Source organism: Ursus americanus, chromosome 3 (genome assembly GCF_024610735.1).
Source record: "Ursus americanus isolate L20-20 chromosome 3, mUrsAme1.1.p, whole genome shotgun sequence".
Lineage (NCBI taxonomy): Eukaryota > Metazoa > Chordata > Mammalia > Carnivora > Ursidae > Ursus > Ursus americanus.
The window spans coordinates 4957145-4963267 of record NC_142129.1 but is presented as its reverse complement, the minus strand read 5'-3'; positions in this window follow the sequence as shown (position 1 = coordinate 4963267).

The window sequence follows — 6123 nt, the reverse complement described above, 5'->3', positions numbered from 1 at the left end:
AACTCAGAAATGAGTGTCACAGCAGCATCATTCGATAGCCTCAAACTGGAAGCAACCCAAATGTCCGTGACTGATGAATGGATTTTTAAAAAGTGGTATATTCTCACAATGGAATATTATACAGCAATACAAAGTAGCAGAGTACTGACTCATGTTGCAACACGGTTGAACCGTGAAAACATGATGCTTCCTAAAAGCCTCACAAAGACCACATATTGTGTGATTCTATTTATAGGAGACACCCAGAATAGGGAAACGCATGGAGACAGAAAGTAGATTAGTGGTTGCTAGGGACTGAGGAGAGAAGGGTATGGGTTTTTTTTGGGGGGGGGTGATGAAAATTTTCTAAAATTAAATATTGCACAAATCTGGAATATACTAAAACCACCAAAGGTATGTAAATTATACTTCAATAAAGCTATCAAAAAACAGGTATTATATTGAATATGTTCTTTGGCAATATTTTAAGAACCTTGAACATTATGTTTAAAGATTTATCTAGGGGCGCCTGGGTGGCTCAGTCTGTTGAGCGGCTGACTCTCGGTTTCAGCTTAGGTTGTGATCTCATGGTCTTGGGATCAAGCCCTGTGTCAGGCTCAGTGTTCAGCAGGGAGTCTGCTTAAAGACTCTCTCCCTCTGTCCCTCTCTCACTCGCACAAGTGTGTGTGAGACCAAAATAAATAAACCTTAAAAAATATATTTATCTAATGTTTATGCACTTTGCAGTAGTGCATTCAATTTTAACACTGCTGAGTGCTTCATGGTATGAACACACTGTCATCTGTTTATCCATACTACGGTGAGTGGATGTGGCAGTGGATACTGGCTTTTGCTGTTAAAAACAATGCTAAGATATTTATACATCTTTCCTGATGCATAGAAGCAAGAACTTCTCTAGAACATATACAGAGCAAAGGGTGTAGGTGTTTAACTGGATAAAATAACGGCAAATTAGTTTCCCAAGTGCTGCACCATTGCGGGTTCGCATTACTACCAGCGCTGAACTCTGCTGCACACCTTCAATGCTCGGTAGAGTCGGCCTTTATTTAAGTTTCTGTCCTTCAGCTATGGAAGAAATGACATAAAATTGAGATCTTAATTTGTATCCCAAATGAACAATGAGACTGAACCTCATATTATGTTTTTTGATCATTCCCATTTCTTCTGTGAAATGCCTTCACATCAGTTTTGCCCATTTTTCTTTTCATTGATTTTTCCTTATTGATTTGTGTGTATACCATATGCTCATACAGTCACATACATATAAAACAAATTAGGAAAGTTAATAAATAGAAAAAGTATACACAACACATATCTGTCTATGCATATGACGCACACACAAGTTGTTCTGGATACTGAGCATGCTCACATGGACTGTAAATATACTTTGTAGCTTGTTATTTCATCTTTTGATGGGTAAAAAAATTTTAATGTCAAATTTATTTCTTCTGCATTACAATTATTTTCTGTGTCTGTTTGAAGTACCATATATATCACAAATATATTCTCATAGCCTCCTGTGGTTTTTCATCTTTTGCCTTTACATTTATGTCCTTAATCACTGAAATGGATTTTTTAAAATATTATATAAGGATCCAGGCTTTTTTCCATATGTATCATCTATTCTTGCTACAATTTGAACAGTCCATCTTTTCCACAATGATTTGCTCCTCTTGACATATATCCAGCTCCCTTCCTGGGTTGGTTTGTTCTGGAGCTCTTTCTGGTCTACTTGTTTATCTCTGTACCAATAGCATAACTTCAATTACTTTACCTATGTAACATCTTTCCATATAATAGGGTAAGTCTCCCTACTGCAGTCTTATTTGGGAACACAGAGCAGCCATAGCTCCCTGTTGATCAGGCCAAGACTTTCTCAGAGCCGCGCTGCCAGTCTGAAGTTCCCCCTGCCAATCCTCCTTCCTTCCCCCCTCTGCCCACCAGTGTCAGACCTGCATCTCAGCCTAAAGGCTTTCCCTGCCTAATCCTCCTCTTTCCTCCCTCTTCATCTTTCACATTTTATACTTCCAACCACATTTGGCCTCTGTCTCCTGGAAGACCTGAACTGATACAAGGGTCTTGGCTATTTTCTATGCCTTGCTGTATTAAATTTAAGAATCAGATTGCTAAGTTCCAAAATGAAAACAAAAACAAAAATACTTTGTTGGGATTTTCATAGGAATTAACACTGGATGGGTTTATCCACGGCAGAACTGACATCCTGAAAATACAGTCTATGTATGAACATGGTATCTCTTGCCACTTATTTAGGTTTTCTTTAAAGCTTCTTTCAATACAGCATTATAATTTTTTCAGTGCCTTCTGAATTTTTGCGTGATTTCTAGGGATCTCATATTTCTAGTTATGACTTACATTGTGTATTTTTTTTTTTAAGATTTATTTATTTATTTATTTAACAGAGACAGCCAGCGAGAGAGGGAACACAAGCAGGGGGAGTGGGAGAGGAAGAAGCAGGCTCCTAGTGGAGGAGCCTGATGTGGGGCTCGATCCCGTAATGCCGGGATCACGCCCTGAGCCGAAGGCAGGCGCCTAACCGCTGTGCCACCCAGGCGCCCCTACATTGTGTATTTTTTAACTCTATTTTTCTAATTCTGCTGCTGGTATTTAGAAAAAAATTTAAATTTTTTTTTTTTTTTTTTTTTTTTGAGCGCTCAATGGAGGGGCGGATGAGAGAGGGAGACAGAATCCTGAGCAGGCTCCTTGCCCAGCATGGAGCCCGATGTGGGGCCCAATTTCACAACCCTGAGATCATGACTTGAGCTGAAATGAGCCATCCAGGTACTCAGAAAAAGTTAATCTTTGAACCAGCAAATCTGCTGAATTATAAATTCTAACAGGTTTACAGACGATTTTAGGTTTCCATGTTACACAATTGTACAATCTTACGAGTTTTGTCTCTTCCTTATGCCTTTTATTCCTTTTCCTTGCCTTGCTGTGCTGATGCTCTCAGTACAACGTTGAATATAAGCAATAGCAGGCATTCTTGTTTTGTTGATTTTAAAGGGAATCCTTCTATTTCACGATTTAGTAATGTTTACTATGGGATTTTTGCAGAGACCTTTTATCTGAAGGAAATTATCTTCTATTCCATGGTAAGAATATCATGAAAAGATGTTGTTTTTTATTAAAAGCTTTTCTGTCTCTGATATAATCGTACTATTTTTTAATCTGTGAAATTTACATTGATGCATTACCATGACAATACCGAATCCTATCGAATACTTTTTCTACATTGTTTGAGATCTTGTTTTTCCCTTTAATCTAGTTTATATAGCAAATTATATTGGTTGATTTTCAAATGCTAAACCGATCTGTGTTCCTGGGATAAATCCAACTTGGTCATGATGTAGTATCCAATTCCTATTTCATTGACTTGTTTGTTGACTGTGTTTAGTATTTTTGCATATATGTCCTTTAGTAAGAAGGGCTTATATAATTTCCCCCTCGTATGCCTCTGTGCAGTTCTGGCATCAAAGTGTTGGCAGCCTGAGTAAATGAATTGGAATCTGACCCTGACCCTCTTTTTCTACTCTCTGAAACAGTTCACATAAAATTGATACCATTTTCCCTTCAAATGCTTGATAAAACTTATTGGAGAAATCATCAAAGCCTGGACTTTCCTTAGGTCTTATATTTCCGGTCCAATTTCTTTAATAGTTATAGACTATCCAGGCTTTTAAAGTGTCTCCTGTGCAGTCTTTAATAAGCTGTACTTTTCTATTAATTTGCCCATTTTACCACATATCAAAAATCTTGAACACAAAATAATTACTAATAATTTATCTTTTGAAGGTCAGTAGAATCTGGAGGGGTGTCCCCTTTTCCATTTCTGATATTGGTTATCTGTGCCTAGGCAGGGGGTTATCAATTTTATTAGCCATTTCAAAGAAATAATCATTGCCTTTGTTGATCCTTTATTTCCTATTTTATTAATTCCTGCTTTTATTATTACATTTCTTCTACACAGGGAAGATTTAATCTGTATTCAATTTTCTTCAAGTAAACATTTATTTAGCTCATTTTTTAGACTTTCTTCTAAGGGTTTAAGGGTGTGAATTTCCCCCTAAGTATTGTCACTGGAGAATTCACTGTGTGATTTCAATCCTGTGAGCTCTGTTGATGGATTTATGGCCCAGTATAAGGTCACTAAAAATGTTCTAAGCATGCTAGAAAATAATGTATTCTGCACTTGGTGGGTGATATGACATTTGTTGACTGTGTTGTCTTCAGTATGCTTACTGCTTGTGGTTTGCTCCTTGTACCAAACACTCAGGTGTTAAAATCTCTAACCATGATTCTGAATGGATTCCTTTACAACTTCTGTAAACTTTGTATTATTCTGGTGAACTAAAAGATTTATCGATTTTGTTACTATTCTTTACCTCTAGTAAAGTAACCTTCCAGCTTAATATCTTTTTTGATATTAATATACACAGATCAGTCTTCCCTTGACTTGTTTAATAGAGGATCTTTCTTCCATTCCCTTAATATTGTTTGCTATATTCTTATGTCTAGAGGTCTCTTTAAAACAGCAAATATGTGATTTTTAAAATCCAGTCTGGAAATGTTAAACCACAGAACTTAGTCCATTTAAATATCACTATTGGTATACATGGACCCAGAGTCTGAACGCTAACTCCACTGGCCCCCACTCCCACCTCCCATGTTGTTCTTCCTAAGTACTCTAGATCTGTATGAGCTGTGTATGTGTATGTGTGCCTGTTTTGGACAGTGCATTTGAGAATTCACTTTTAGAAATACTCTGAAGCCCAGGATGATATCATCTTTTGTTTTGGTCGGGATACAGTGGCGATAACGTCTGAGACCACTTTAACCTACCCTTCACCCAGACTTAAGTTACCAATACTGTGCCATTCTTGTTTCTTCTATACCCCCTACTTCAAATTTTTAAAATCAATTTTGAAAAATTGTCTTTCAAGGCTTGTGATTTTTCGAACCATCCAGATGATGAGAGGCCAAGATGTGGCCTGTGCAAGGCTGGTCTACTTCAATTTCACCCTTAGTCCTGGGGCTCCACCATCAGGGTTCCTAGTGAGGGGAGTGGTTTACCAAGGTTCCCCGACAAAGTGACACCAACAAAAGTACAGTGCACCCTCAGACCCTTCAACTGACATCTGCATGTCCTTCCTCTTCTGAATCTTCATCTGGTAATTCCTCACTAACTGGTTAGCTCTTTGATACCTTAAACATAAATGTGTATTTTATCCAGTTGTTTTTCTGTTTGGTTTGTTTAACGTGTTCTGCTAGTACTGAGAGTAACACTAACTGGGAGAGTTCAAGTCTTGTAATGATTATGGTATTTTTCAGTTTTTCTGTTTTTTTTTTGTTTTTTTTTTTTTGGAGAGTGTTTTGGCAAGAGGTGTCCATTGTCCATCTTCAAATTTATTGATACAAAGTTGTTAATATGCTAAAAAATCTCTGCTCTATTCATAGTTACGTTCTCTTATTCATTCCTAAAAACTGAGCTCTTGCTCATTTGACTTTGATGTTCCTGTTTTGTTTTCTATTTCATTAATTTCTACTGTTTTCTCCAATGTCCTTTGAGTTTATTCTGTTTTTCTAACTTAAGCTGTATGTTAGTAGTTTCTAATTGTGATATGACCTTTTATTTGACCTACTGATTTAGAAATTTAAACATTTTTTTCCACTATTTGGAGACTTCTAGTCATCCTTTTCTTGCTGATTTCTGACAATTCCATTGTGATCAAGAAAAATGATTTCCATGATGTGGATTCTTTGAAATTTGATGTCTTCTCACAGCACAAGATCACTTTTCATAAATTTCCCTTTTGTGTTTAAAATATACATTATTTTGCATGCAGAGTTCTATATATGTTCATTACATCAAAGTTTGGTTTTGTGTTCATATTCTGTCAACTGACATTTTTAAAAAAGGTTTTTGTTTAGGGGCATGTGGGTGGCTCAGTCAGTTAAGCATCTGCCTTCAGCTCAGGTCATGATCCTGGGGTCCTGGGATGGAGTCCCACATCAGGCTCCTTGCTCAGCATGGAGTCTGCTTCTCCCTCTGCCTCTCCCTCTCAAAATAAGTCTTTAAAAAAATATTTTATTTATTTACTTGAC